The following is a 16,154-nucleotide window of genomic DNA, read 5'->3' as shown; positions in this document are numbered from 1 at the left end:
AAAGTGAAACAATTAATTTCAAACATTGAGTTGCCACAAATATTCAATAACCATTCAGTTATAACATTTATTAAATATATAGTGATTTTGGTTACACTACCAAAGCCAGAGGCAATCTACATGCCAATATCTGACATCTTCAGAAATTTTAGTGCATCAGTGGATATCAGTAAATCTCCCCTATTTTTGTTGCTGTTGTTTAGTTCTCATAAAAAAATCTAGGCAGATTGGTCAAGTCTCAGAGAGTCACCTCTGCTTAAAGCAAAAGACATTAAGAACATAATCATAATAATCAAAACAAAATGTACAAACATATCGGTGTTTTAACTTGAACAAGTTTTTTCAAATGAATACTGATCTCTCCATGCTGGTAATGCTTTCAGAAGTTGTGGGTGCTTCATCACTGGAGGCTTTCAAGAAGAAACTGGACAGCCATTTATCAGAAATGGGTCTCCTGCTTGAGCAGGGGGTTGGACTAGATTTACAAGGTCCCTTCCAAGTCTATTATTCGGTAATTCATCTAAAGATTATAGCTTTCAAAAATAATGCCATATGTACTTTTTCTCATTCTCTCTCTTTAGTAACTAACTGTATATGAATATGCTTGGAAATCTGTATTAGAAAAATAATACTATTGAAAAGTTTGGAAAATAAAATTTCCTGTAATTAATGCACAAATTGTCTACTTTTTCCTAGATATATCCGGTTTTAAAATAGCTACTCGAGTTTTAATTACATTTATTAATTGACATTGTCCTAAGAATTATTGGAAAGTTTCACTGTATGAAAAATTAGATTTAATTCAATATACTGTATATTATCATTTTGTGTTTAACAAATACAATCATTAAAGCATTTTCCCTATAGTGAAAGGAATCAATCAGTATTTCTTTTTTAAATATTTTTTTTTTTACAAAAGAAGATTTTATAAAGACTTTAAAATTTATAGAAATTTGACAGAAAAAAATGGGAAAAAATTAAAGGGTAAAAGAAAAAGTGAAGAATAACAAGAAAGAAAAAACAAGAAAAGTGCCTAAAGAAGTGACTTCTTATCTTTGCAAAATTTATAAACCATTTACCATCTCTGCCTTGCATGTTGTATAACATAGTTTCCTTCATCTCATCAATAACTCTTTTGAATTGATAAATTGCAAAATCAGCAGTTTACTATTATCCCTTTTCAGCAAAAAAGTATTTTCAGACTTTTATAAAGTAATTGCTCATCGCAATTGCCTTCTTGTTAATCAGCATTTTATATGTGGCACTGTGACATATTTCAAAAGTACACTAGATCCACACCATACTTCTGAATCTAGGCAAATGGGTTGTTCCTGATGTTCTAGGTAGCTAATATATTGCCAAGAAAGTCAATGTTTACATGCCAAATTATTTCTAATAAACAGGCAGGCAGGCAGGCAGCCTGTTAAGGCCCAGAGAAATGAGGCAACCACAGTGTAGCATAGCCTATGAAATCCTCTTGCTTTACCAGTTTTTCTTTCTAAAAAACTTTCAAAATAAAAATTAATTTCAGAGAAATTGGCATGTGATATTCATGCTTCCTTTGTAGTTATAAGCTGGCTAAGAAGGTAGACTGATAAACATCCTGTCTATTTTTGCAAAATCTTGGTTTTCTATTCCTCAATTAAATTGCATGGGCAATAGATAGAATTGGCTAGATCCCACCAATTTGGAAGAGGTTAAAATTTAGGGTACCATTTTGAAATATGAGACAAGTAATATTTTTAATACAAAGTGTTTTGATATTATGTTTCATTACTGTTTTAAGCCTGAACCTTTTACCTCCTTGATCCTAGAAACTTTACCAAGCTCCCTACTATAATAGGAGTATGATCATTATTCTACTCGCTTGCCATAGTTTAAATTATGATGACACTAATAATTGCTTTCCCAAAGTTTAATGTTCTTCTGGCTTAAGTCACTACAGATCTTCATTAAAAAAAATTCACCTAGGGTATCTCAGAAGCAGGATAGAATTTTTCCTCAGTATAAGAATGAATTAATCATCAGTAATTATCTTTCCACCTGCTAATGAATCTGGTTATTAAATGGCTTTAAATTTTTAAAAAAAGAATAAAAATACTAGTTTTGAATATATATGTACACATATATGAAAGTCTTTTAACAGCTTTAACTGTGCCAATCGCTATCAGGTCCCCACTGCACCTATTACTCCTTATCAAATCAGACAGATGGTGGAAATGAATTTATTAAATTTGCCACTTTGCCTGCAGAAAAAGCCAGTACTGTCCAAATTATTCTATTTTATTTATTCCCTTCAATTTATGTATAATTTCCTGAAAGAACTTTATGCAAGGTGACTGTTACCATCATATGCTCAGAATGCAAATTGAGAACAACGTAAGGTAGATATTCTGCTTAAATATTTCATTGTCAAATCAATAAAATTTTCCCCTTTTTTTCATCTTCTCTAGGATGCAATTTATCATACACATAAATTTATCACACACATAAATTGGATAAATAATAGAGTGCTAAGGCACAAATTATATCATGTTTAATTTCTTGCCAGGATAAACCTCAATTAAGATGTAAAATATTTGACTGATACAATTAAAATCAATAAGAGGAAAAAATATAAATAATAAACATTACATTGGAAATATCAAGTTAATGTGTGCACTATAAAATATATCAGATTAAAATATGATTTCTAAAGTCTAAATTTGTTATGTAGTAGAATTCCAAATGATTTACAGGTAATCCTTAACATTATTGTTGTTAGTCGTGAAGTCTGACCCATCGTGACCCCATAGACAACATTCCTCCAGGCCTTCCTATCCTCTACCATCCCCCTGAGTCCACTTAAGCTCACACCTCCTTCTTCAGTGACTCCATCCAGCCAGCTCATTCTCTGTCGTTCCATTCTTCTTTTGCCCTTAATCGTTCCTTAGCTTACAAACTCTTAACTTACAATTCTTAACTTACAACCAATCAATTAACAACTGTTCGAAGTTATAGTGAACTTTTAAAAAGCTTTTTATGACCCATCCTCAAACTTATAACTGCCCTCCCCCCCATCATCACATGATTGCATTTTGGTCATTTAGCAATCAGCCTGCATCTATGCTGGTTACAGTGTCCCATGGTCGCATAATCATGATTTGTGAAAATTTTTGCTGGTTTGAAATGATTTGCTTTACAACTGTGGTGACTTTGTTATGACCATTATGAAAATGGTCTTATAATCAAGTTTGGTCATATGTGTTTCAATTTATGACCACAGATAACTTATAACTGTTATTTTGGACTCCATTGTGACTGTAAATTGTGGACTACCTATATAAGTTTCTGCTTTTATTACCTACACAAATACTTAATGAGTAATGAAGATATTAAAATGCCTGTGTGAATGAAAGGAGACTTCGCCTGTGCATGCTACTAAAAAATTAAACAAATAAATTCAAATGTTTAACAATACTCCCAGTTGCTCTCCACATTTCAAATTTAACTGGATATTTTATATGACTGAATCAAATAAATTGGATATTAAATAGATGCAATATGGGGTAAGACAGCTCTATTAGAATGTAAACAACAAAATACACTTTATAGTTAGTGACTTGATACAAATCATATACAGTTTGCTTTTTATTTATAATTCTTGAATATTCCATATTTTGGTAGTGACAAATTGAACAGTTGCCTAGGGCAACATATAAATATTTCTGATCATTTCCCTTCAGTGTACATAATTCATTTTGTATTATATCTTACACATCCCTTTTCGTTATTTCTTTTCATAAAATATCCGATTTAATTCTTATTTTATTTATTTACTCCACTTTATGTGGCTCCATCTGTTTCAATAACAAATAACTGTTGAAACATAAGAACATGTTAATGTTTCTTCAACCAAAGACGCTTCCTGTCAGCTTAAAATACCTGTGACTACAATTTACCTGATCTTGTTTAAAGTGCCAGAAATTGTATAATGATTTATATGCAAATGTAATTTCTTGAATATTATAATTAATTTTTGAGGATGAATGTTTAGAATAAGAATAGACTTCCCGATCATGCCAAAGCCCAAATAGCTAATTTTGGGATTCCTGGGTGTAGTAGCAGGAATGGCAGAACCGCAGGGTGGAGTGAAAAAGGGGATCAGCCTAAAATCCACAGTCATGTTTAGTATATTCTGCAAATTCAGTCATTGTTTACTGACTAGCCTTGGTTTCAAATTCCAGTTCCAATATTATTTAAAAGGGAGCATTACTCGTGTTGGGGTCAACAATATCACTGAAGCAAAGTCCATCACAAAATGAGATGGAATTAATAAAAAGAGAGAAGAAGCTAGGTAGACTTTATTTTCCTAATCGTGATAAAAGATAACCCAACACACTATAGGCAAAAAATGTAGAAACCAGGAATTGAACTGTTTTCATGAAACTTCTTTTGTTACCTGTGAGATTCACTATAGCAAAGACAGATTCCATATAGCTATTGAACAGTGCTATATTATTTGATTAGATAGTTCTTCCTGACCTGCATTAAGAACATCTTGATAAAATACCAAAATAAGTTCTTCCTTCTATTTAGAATGAAAAGGCACAAGGCAATTTAGAAAAAGAAAGATTTATAGAGCACAGATAGTACTAAGTTTGAACCAAGAACTGCAATTACCTGAGAAAAACCAAGAACAAAGAAGAAACAAAAAAATAATTTACTTGAGTTCAAAGAGGGAATGTTTGTTATACACAGCAATGACTAGTTTGTTTTACTACACAGCTGATGTCTGTGCCAAATGAATTATTAATTTTGTTTCTCACATATTTCTGTTTCTGATGGAAATGTCTCCCTGAGGAATTTTGGCTCCTTATTTTCCTTTGCGCATTCCAGGAAAATGTTTCCCTCATATTTTTTTAATAATAATACTGGTATTAAAAGGAATTGAAGGCTCAATAAACATGTCAAATCCAGACTAAACATCTGGATAACTTAGAGGAGGAGGAGAAGGAGAAAACTAGGGAAAAGTTGTGTTTGTAGAAGCAATAATGCAATATATATTTTATAATATATAATATAATAATATATTTTAATTTTGTTTAATTTAAAAAACAAATCAAAACTATGCATGGTGGGTGCTTTAAATTTAGATATTAGAAACCCTGATGATATTTTGGTGATAAACCAATATTGTTTACAGATATTGGGTTAGTAGAAGCAGTTGAATTAAAATTTGAGTATGGGACTTCATGGTTATAAAGTGCACCCTTAACTCAGTAATGCATCAGCCTACTACGTACACCAAACTATGTTTACTTGAAAAATAAGTATAAATAAGTAAAATACTTCTTCATTACATATGAATATATGTTTTTTTGGCTTTATTCTGTACATGGTATAAGCCCATCCAAATGGTTTTAGTACATAAAATACAGTTAAAATCAATAATGGGTCAGGACAATGCATATGAACTGAAATGTCTCTTCCAACTATTGGACATCATTATCTACAACTGAGCTTCTCACTGGCTACTTCTAAGCTTGTTCAAAATAGCTGAGATAGAATATATCCCATTACTTTCTATGTAGGTATGGCTCAAGTCCAGATCTGGACCTATTCTGCTTCTGATACAATCACTGGAGCATCGTTCATAGTTATTCTTATAAACCTCATAAATTATATTTAGGATTGTTGTAGACCTCAGGATCTACTTAGACTTTTTTCAATGATGATATAGAATAAGGAGTTTTTACATACTTTTTCCCATCTCTTTCTCCTGTCACATGAGTTGTCATTATCGCCAAATGCCAAATAAATGGTAGATGAGAAGCCTAATGGCAGACAAGATCATGTTGGCATAAGTAAGGTCTAATTATCTTAGGGACATAGCATCTGCTGACCACTAGGAGTTGGTCCAGAGTTGGTTTGATTCGATCTCAGCCTTTAGGAAGTATCATCTAGTCTAGTGCAGGAGTGCAAATGACCCTCCTGAGCTCCGTTTTCACTGGCAGAGGCACCACAGTCCTTCATTGTTTTCAGGGTGGGCCTGTAGGCCAGATCTAAGCACCCTGTGGCGTGGATCCAGCCAGCGCGCCTTGAGTTTGACACCCCTGGTCTAATGGGACCAAGAAGCAATCCTTCTCTCTTCCTTCAACTGCCCTCTACAACAGTATAGCTCTGCAGATAGCGATAGTAATAGCACTTAGACTTATATACCATTTTACAGTGCTTTATAGCCCTCTCTAAGCAGTTTACAGAGTCACCATATTGCCCCCAACAATTTCTTCATTTTACCCACCTTGGAAGGATGGAAGGCTGGGTCAACCTTGAGCCTGGTGAGATTTGAACTGCCAAATTGCAGGCAGCTGGCAGTCAGCAGAAGTAGCCTGCAGTACTTTCCTCTAACCAAAACGCCACTGTGGCTCATAATGATGACATATTTCTACCTATCTTTAAAAAGGCCTTTAAAACCCTGCTTTTCTCCCAAGTTCTGGATTAGTGATTGGGCCCCTATAAGTTAAAGGATGGGCTAAGTGATATTTTTATTTGTTACCTCTTGGCAGCCACTATTCTTTTCATGTATGTATTGTTTTCTCTGTGTTTTTAAATTGAGACTATCTAAGAACAGGGCTTCCCAACCCCTAGTCCATGGACTGGCACTGGTCCACAGCATGCCAGAAACCAGGCCATGCAAACAAGCAAATTTCCATCTGTGAGATGCAGGCAGTACACAAAACCACATCTCCTCCTGTCTGCAGAAAAAACTCTCAACAGAATTGATCCTTGGTGCCCAAAAGGTTGGGGGCCGTTGATTTAGAATAATTTTGTAATTGGACAGCCTGTATTTTGAAGAACAAATGATGAGAGAGTAAATGAATGAATGAATAAATAAATCTTGCCATTGCCATCATTTTTTAATATAGCTATATTTGGAATGGAAATTCTTCCCTGTGCAGACGACAGCCAAAACTGGAGAAATTGGATAGGATGGCTGGCTTTAACATACCTCGATGCTGTAAGAATGCACCCAATTCATATTCTGAGGCAGTTACAAAGTACCCTGATATCAGCATTTCCTCAGAATTTCTAAGTAGCCAACAGTGGTTGAATTAAAGGAAGGCTATATGATATATTTCATACAAAAAAGAAATGACTGAATCAATTTTTGGAGCTATGAATTTTATGAAAATAGTTTACCCAGCATAGTGGCTTCTTTTAATCCCCTAGGTTGTTAAAAGCAACACCAGATAAATCAAGCATTTTAATTCTCATTCCCCCCCTCCCAAACTGAAAGAGATTGTGTATATTGCATTCCTGCTAGAAATGATTCCTCTGACATGGTGTTTTTCTTTATTATTGTAATATTTGTGATACAAATAATAGTAATGGAACAGCACTATACCTATGAGACACTTACGAATCTTTCAGCTAATGGCTGTATTTGAATATTTGCCATATATTCAAATATTAAGCAAAGTTAGAATATTCTGAATGCTTTGAATATGCAATGCAGTAACTGCTTGACAAGAGAATCAAAATGGAAAATAAAGGGTTGATATAATGAACAACTCTTACTTAAATGCTGCATGCATAGTATTACATTATCTGAAAGATACCTTGGAGTGTATCTCTCTCTAAGCATTCAATTCACAGTTAAAATACATACAAACCCATTTTTGGTTTTTATATGTGGCACATTGAATACATGGATGTGAAAAAGCATGATAGCTCTTCATTACTTGTTCTCATTGCCCTCCAAGTATTGGCAGAGTGGGTCTCTAGGTCAGTCCCAGTAGTGGTTCTTGGTAAACTGTCTTGAAGAGGTTTTGAGAACGTTGGCATATTCTTATTCCAATGGAACTGAATCCATTGATGGAGAAATGCCATTTCAACATGGTGGATGACTTTTCAGAAACTCTTTGAAGGATCAGAAACTCCTTGAAAGGATTTCTTGATAATCATACTATCCACTTTCTGAGTTCCTACATTTTCTGAAAACAACAGAAATTTAATATATAGCAAGCATTGAAACATGGTAAAATATAAATAGGAAGGTAAATTATTTATTACAAATGCTACTTATTTATCAGATTATTTTCTTTTATTTTTATGAATGGTAAAAGAATTGTAATAAATAATGAAATAAAACAAAGTTTGCAGGATTGTGCATTTTTGTCAAGATAACAAGCATTGAACAATTATTTTTCTCTACACACTTACAAAAAACAAAGAACCTTATTTTACAAGTTACAAAAGTTACTATTGCCTTGTTGCTAGTGTTTATGTTTTATTTAACTATGTTAATTAATTATGTTTATGCAAAACATGCCTTATGCAACAAAAAATGAGAAACTAGCATCTACGGCACTTGTGGGAAAATGGTACCAATGTGGAATACTTTTCTAAAACACACGAGGAAGTATTTGACAGTAAGATAATATTAATATATTTCAATTGTTTTATCTTTTTCATTTACATTATCCCCTTGGAATTATACATAATATTTGTATAAAACAATTTTCAGCTTTGATCTCAAGGAACAAGAGATACAAAATGTGAAATATCTTTTACTGGACCAGTCTATGCATGCAGAAGTTTTGAAGTAAAATAATTACCTTGTATCATTTCTGTGCCACAATGAATATTTATGGTAAAATTGGCATTTTAGAATTCTTAATTTGCATAAGCTTTTAGTTTTTAATCAAGGCTCTTATCTTTACATACAATATTTCTTGAAAACACTATGGAGGAGTTTTGATTTTTTTCGCATGTCTGAAAAGAAGGTTCAATACAAAAAGGAAGCAACTCTTTTGCAGATTAGTTCATTTTCTTAACAGCAGTTGTATTTATATTTTACCCTCTCTCTCTAAGGTTCTAAACGATCAATTCATCTTTTCTTCTTTTTTCAGAAAAAGGTCCATAAGAGGTTCCCAGTCACTAACAAGTGTAATAGTCAATCTTTCCAAGCAAACAAGTTAATTTAATTTTTTTACTGCAAAATGGTCTAAATAAGCATATTAGTTTCCCATATTTTCTAGTTCTGTCATTCCTTTGTTGTGCATTTGATGTTTCTTTACTAAATGAATAACTTCAAGTCTGACTCTAAATTTCACTCTGTTGTTTCTAGTTCACTTCTCTAAACTATCAGCATTGCCTGAATGAAAATATGAAACAATATAGTAAATGCTGTTAGTATTAATTAGTTCTATGCCTTTTTTCTTCTTTTTTGTTTCTATTACTCATCAATTCTTTTCTGTATGTTATATACAATATGTTATCTTTTATGTCAAAAGGTAACAATGTGATGATTTTGCATGTGCAACAAACCAAATAAGAAAAGTTGTTAAATATTCCTCAAATTAACTAATCCTGACCCATATAAGGTATCTTGAACAGGGAAAAAGATAATGCTTTAATTAGGCCTGTTGAAACAACTATTTCAGTTTAGAACATTCTCCTTCCAGCATTTTGTGTCCTACATTCTGGTTTGATTCTGGTTTTAGACATTCTGGGCTTGAGTTTAGTTTGCCTTCCCGAAATCTACCAAAAAGGCTAAATTGGGAGAACGATTCCCTAAGGAGAAAGTTTGGTGACAGCTTTCAGTCAATGAGTCACAATGAGTTAGTTCAATAAAAAGAATTGCCAAAAGGGACATGTTGCTGAAATATCCAACAAGGAGTTTTCATAAACCTAATGCATTAATTCACTTTACAATTACTCTGAATTTGTATATGCCATTTTGCTATTTGCATTTTGCTTTCTCTTGCAAACTTTAATAATCCTTTCCATTTCTTTCTTTCTTCTTTCAATTTCAAGTCAAGCCCAAACACTTTTCCTAGGGAAGTGTGTGTGTGTGTGTGTGCGCGCACGCACGCGTGGACAGGCACGTGTGTGTGTGTTTTAGTACAATCCATATGTAACTTGTTATTTATTTATTGAAGAAATGCAATTAAGTCATTACATTCCTTAAAGAGTCACCTGTTACCCTGATACTTAGAGGCTAATTGACTAATCATTAAGAACCCATATTGTCTGCTAAATTGGGAATGCAAGTAATTGGAATCAGTACAAATCACTTTCTTTAATCTTAAGCAACAAAGTGATGCATGACATCATATCAAGACCTGAAAGGCAGTGAGTAATATAATAGCCTCTAGACATTCCTTCTGATGCTAATTGATGTCTATAACCTCCTTATTCTGGAGAGGTTATATTAAAGCTCTGGAATCAGTGGTGTGAAATGGCAGCTTTAAAAATAATAAAGAAAAGAAATAACAGCTAGGGTTTTACACCTGACCAAAAAGAAAGTATATTTTCAAAACTTCCATTTAGCACATTTTCTCAAAGTCTTAAATTTACTGCTCGAGAATGAATTTGTGTTGACATTATATAGTAACACTTTTACTTAGTAAACTATTGTGCAGAGGTAGAAGAATCATAATGGCCACTGCCTCACAGGATAAAACTGCACAAAGAATTGTATCCTACTGTCTATAATATTGGTTAAACACAGTTATTTCCTGGGAATTTTAATTGTAAACTGACAGCATAAAAAAACAACAAGGTTGATAGAAGGAACCAACAGGGAGTAAAGCAAACAGAATGAATGCCGAAACAGCCAAACAGAAGTTAAATCAATGTAATGAATACTATGTTTGATTAATTGCCCAGGGTAAGTAATAAATAGGACACTTTAGGACATTAACTCTAAAAGTATAGTCTATCGCAAACTTGCCAACTTTCAAATATATGGACTTCAACTTCCCATGCTGGCTAGGGATTTCTAGGGGTTGAAATCCACAAATCTGAAAGTTACAACTTCAAAAAACACCGGTCTATACCATGGGCTGCTTGGTAAAATTATTTGGAGATCCTTATTTTAACTAATATATTTCTCATTGTCATATTAGTCTACCAGAGTTCCTTTTGTCAAGCTTTGGAATGTACATCTTAACTAAAATAGTAATGAAGTGACTTTTGCATATTCAGGAGATATATTCTACTGCGTAAAAATCCCTCCTACTGATTAGCCAGATTAGAAATTAGTGTATGCCAATTGCATATTCTTCTCCTAGCTGATCTCAAAATTTGCTTGGTCAATCTTTCTGGGGAAAACAATAAAATGTGATCAAGAAGACAAAAATAATCTCTATCTTTGGCTTTTTAATTGTCTTAATTCTGCTGCATATAAAGTATGACACACATAGAAAGAATGTTGCTAGGTAGTTCACATATTTGGCTGCTCTCTATATTTTAATATACATATATGCATACAAGTTGAGATGAGATTTTATAGAAAGGCAACTCAAACATTAAGCAAAGCTATTGCTAAGTAAAAATGTTTCTGTGCTTATGATCTTACTTCAACTTTCCTTGGCTTTGCAGACCTGCAAAAGTCATAAATCCTATAACACTTACTTTTTCATCACCATTGTAACTGCAAATGGTTACAGACATTGAAGTGCCCCTGCACATCACATAAACAAATTTGCCTGCCCACACTTACAACCACAGTGTCTCCTCACCTCCCCCACTTGCCTTTCTTCCCTGTCTCTGCCCCTTTGGTGCTCTGCACAGTGGCACTCTTTGACAGCAGTACTACAATGAAATAGTGCATAATGCAACCAAAGAGCTTAGATGATATTAATTGGTATTTTATAACATATTATTTGATGTATGTATTTATTTATGTAGATTTTATATTGCTCCACAGTATCAGACCCTTCAAACAGATCTATTATCCTTCTCATATGTCACAACAAAACTTTCCTTCCTTCTTTCTTTCTTTCCTTCCTTCCTTCCTTCCTTCCTTCCTTCCTTCCTTCCTTCCTTCCTTCCTACCTACCTACCTACCTACCTACCTACATTACATCATGCCATGATACATTACATTTTATTACATTATTTCATTCATACTCTGCAATTTATTCTTTTTCTGTTCCAAGCCATACTCTACGTATGTCATATTCCACACCAAACAGGCCCACTGATAATTATTTTTAATTGATCATAGCTTTTATAAGTCACAGATTTTATATGACACCTTTTAATTAAATAGGGGCAGCACGATGGCTCAGTGTAAGATGAGCACCCATCTTCGCCTAGCTCCTGCACCTAGCAGTGTGAAACCATGCAAGTAGGTAAATAAGTACCACTTCTGTGGGGAGGAAACAGTGCTCTGCAATGGTATGCTGACTGCATGGCCAAGGAAATGTCTCCAGACACTGCGGCTCATGGGCTCAAAATGGAGATGAGTGCCACCCCTCTATTGAAGTGAAGTAAAATCTGCAGAGACTCCTTTCCTTCCTTAGTAAAATAGAAGAATTGTAAACAAATGTAGTAGCTTTAGATTTTCCTCTCCTCCCCTCCCCTTCCCTGCTAATGTTAAGGACAACAACAATCAGTACTCAGCTCTTTTGGATGATATGTCAGAAGTGCAACCAAAGCCAATTTTTTACATCAAAACAACTTAATGATATTCTATGCAAGCTGCAAGTTAGGACCTATAATCTAAAGATGTTTTTGCGGGGCAACATATTGTTACATACATCCTACCAGTTATGACACACACTCAGAACTGCTTTATATAAAATAATTGCCTGTAATGGTTCATTTATTATGTCCTGCACTAAAATGAAAATATAATTATATTTCTGTGTCATGCACTTTTTTTTTTTTTGTATCTAGGTACAAATTGAAAGAGAGAGAGAGAAAATGAATACTATTTTTAATAGTATTGAAAAATCAATGACTTAAAAATAAAAAGAAGCTTCTCCATCTTTTGTTCACCCTGCCTTCCTTTCCTCTTATATCCTGTTAAGTACTTAGTTGTTTTATAATGACATTTCTCATTTGTTTTTATTTTGAGAAACATGTCCATGTCAGCAAGATTTAAAATTTATTCTCACTGGAATAACAGCAAATAGTTTACCTACAGTAATTCAGGGGAACAAAATATTTCACTGAGTATTGGCATATCTATAAATTCAGTGAGTTATATTACAAAAATGAATTAGTTTGTGAACAAGAGATCAAGCCTTGGCAGGAAAAAAAGAATCTTCTTGCCAAAATAAAAAAGATGGTCACAACACTGAGATTCTAAATAAACTTTTAATTTAGTAGGCTATTGTCTGCTTGGTTTTATTCTCAATATAATTATACTGTATGACTGCTCAGAATATTTATTTCCTCCTGTTGAAAAAAAAATGTTTGGCAAAAGGTCCTTTAAGTATCCAAACTGAAGTTGGAACTTGGAAATAGGGAGTAGTTACTCTACTTTTTATGGGGATGCAGTGGCTCAGTGGCTAAGACACTGAGCTTGTCTATCAAAAGTTCAACAGTTCAGCAGTTCGAATCCCTAGTGCCATGTAATGGGGTGAGTTCCCGTTACTTGTCCCAGCTTCTGCCAACCTAGCAGTTCAAAAGCATCTAAAAAATGCAAAAATAGGAACCACCTTTGGTGGGAAGGTAACAGCGTTCTGTGCATCTTTGGCATTTAGTCATGCCGGTCACATGACCACGGAGACGTCTTCAGACAGTGCTGGCTCTTCGGCTTTGAAATGGAGATGAGCACCGCCCCCTAGGGTCAGGAATGACTAGCACATATGTGCAAGGGGAATCTTTACCTTTACTCTACTTTTTAAATATATAATAATACATAATTTGTTTTACAATAAAAACAGAAAAAGAAAAGCACAGAGAAAAATACAGAGAGTCATTTCAACAACCTAGAGCATCCAGGAGTACACCAGTAAGATGGCACCCAAAGATGAAAGAATGCCTGGGAGGAAGATCAAGTAGAGGAGGTATCATGGCAAGACAAGACTCTGCTTGGGATGTGCCATCAAGAGGTAGCTGAGGTGGCAGACATTTTGAAATCCAATCACTGGCTGGAAAGGGATGACAAAAAGACAACACTGAGGCACTGATCATAGCAGCACAGGAACAGGCAATGAGCATCAGATCCATAGAAAGATGAAGCAAGACAGTCCTCAGAGACAGTCCAACATACAATGGCAATGTGTAAGATGCATACAGGAACAGCATATACTGAATGGCACAACCAAGCAGTTGGCATTATGTATAGGAACATCTGCACAGTGTATAGGCTAGGTTTTCACAAATCCAGAAGGGAGATTCCACAGAGGGTCATGGAGAATTACAGGGCTAAGATCCTTTGGGACTTCCAGATCTAAATGACTAGGCAGATACTAGCCACTACTATTAGACATCATGGAAGTAGACAAGGACCAGAAGAAATGACCATGGTGGATGTAGCAGTGCCAAGTGATAGCAATGTCAAGAAGAAGGAATATGAGAAATTGGTGAAGTACCAGGACATGAAAGGGGAACTAGAAAGGATATGGAAAGTAAAGATCAAAGTGGCTCCAATTGTGGTAAAAGCACTGTGATTGCAAAAAAAGTGGGCGAGTGGGAGGGAGGAGAGAGTGGATAGATAAGGATAGATAGACGGACGGATGGACAGATAGACAGACATGCATGCTACTGTCTGGTGAAATTAAATAGTCATATCAATAGATAAGCCCCATTCCACTAGTTGTAATAGTAACCACAATTATATATTACCCAGATTACCCAGCCATTTTAACATTCTAACATACAGTTACAGATCTAGTTTTAATCTTGTATGTTTTCTTGTTTTAATATTATCGTTGCTGCTGTTTTATAGCATTTTTGCACTTGTCCCGCTGTTAACAGAGAAGATAGCATCTATTTTTTAAAAAATAAATAAACATCTAACAGTTTCTCATGAAAAAGCACAGGGTTATTTACATTACATTAGGCGGTATAAGTGGTCTATCAACAAAATTAAAATAGAAAAAAGAAGATTACTGAGAAGTATTTCATGAATTAGAATTTCTTGTAGCAGATTGCTAATTATTTTCTCACCACTCTTTCCACCAGGTTCTTCTAAGCAACTCTCCTATGACTGGGAAGGCTGTAAAATGATTTAAGAATATACATACATACATACATACATACATACATACATACATACATATATCATATATTATATTATATTATATTATATATTATATTCATTTTCATGGAGTAGGCAAAGATAAGAATATATATATATATATATATATATATATATATATATATATATATATATATATATATATATATATATGTAGGTCTTTGGTTATTCGGGTCTTCTCCCACGTAAAATTGGAAGTGTCTTGGCGACGTTTCGACGAAGTCTCATTCGTCATCTTCAGGCTGGTGTTCTCGGCTTCGTGCTTCCAGGAGCAATGTGAGATCGCAGCTGTCTCTTCCTTTTAACTGCTAGTGGAGGTGTGAGCTGATTGGGTGGGAACTTGGCTGTGTTCTGATTGGGTGGAGGTGTGTTCTGATTGGTTAGGGGCTTGGCTGTGCTCTGATTGGCTGGGGTTGTGTTCTGTTTGGGTGGGGGCTTGGTTGTGCTCAGCTCCAAGCCCCCACCCAAACAGAACACAACCCCAGCCAATCAGAGCACAGCCAAGCCCCTAACCAATCAGAACACACCTCCACCCAATCAGAACACAGCCAAGTTCCCACCCAATCAGCTCACACCTCCACTAGCAGTTAAAAGGAAGAGACAGCTGCGATCTCACATTGCTCCTGGAAGCACGAAGCCGAGAACACCAGCCTGAAGATGACGAATGAGACTTCGTCGAAACGTCGCCAAGACACTTCCAATTTTACGTGGGAGAAGACCCGAATAACCAAAGACCTACATACAAACACCCGCGAAAACCTGAGAAAACAAATATATATATATATATATATATATATATATATATATATATATATATATATATATATATATATATATATTATATTCATATTCATGAAGTAGGCAAAGATGTACTACTTAAGCTAACTTGGGGAAAAATCTACTTATTTATACAATTCATACGAAGTAATGATACTATTTATACAAAGATAATGATAGTATTAATTCAAGCCACATTGTTTTTCTAGCAACAGTATTTACTCATGTTTGCAATAGCATTCTGAGTAGTTTACTATTACCATGTTTTGGATCTTGGGATTCCCTTCTGATTATGCTATAAGAGGAGAGCAGATGATCTCATGTGACTGTATATTTGTCATTTGTTTGCCTTTCATGCAGGAATGCTATTTGAGTGAAATCGTTGTCTAAG

The sequence above is a fragment of the Pituophis catenifer genome, unplaced genomic scaffold (assembly GCF_029215685.1).
Source record: "Pituophis catenifer annectens isolate HBS135680 unplaced genomic scaffold, rPitCat1.0.hap2 SCAF_6, whole genome shotgun sequence".
Classification (NCBI taxonomy): Eukaryota; Metazoa; Chordata; class Lepidosauria; order Squamata; family Colubridae; genus Pituophis; species Pituophis catenifer.
The sequence above is the reverse complement of the archived record's forward strand: the minus strand, read 5'-3'. Positions refer to the sequence as shown.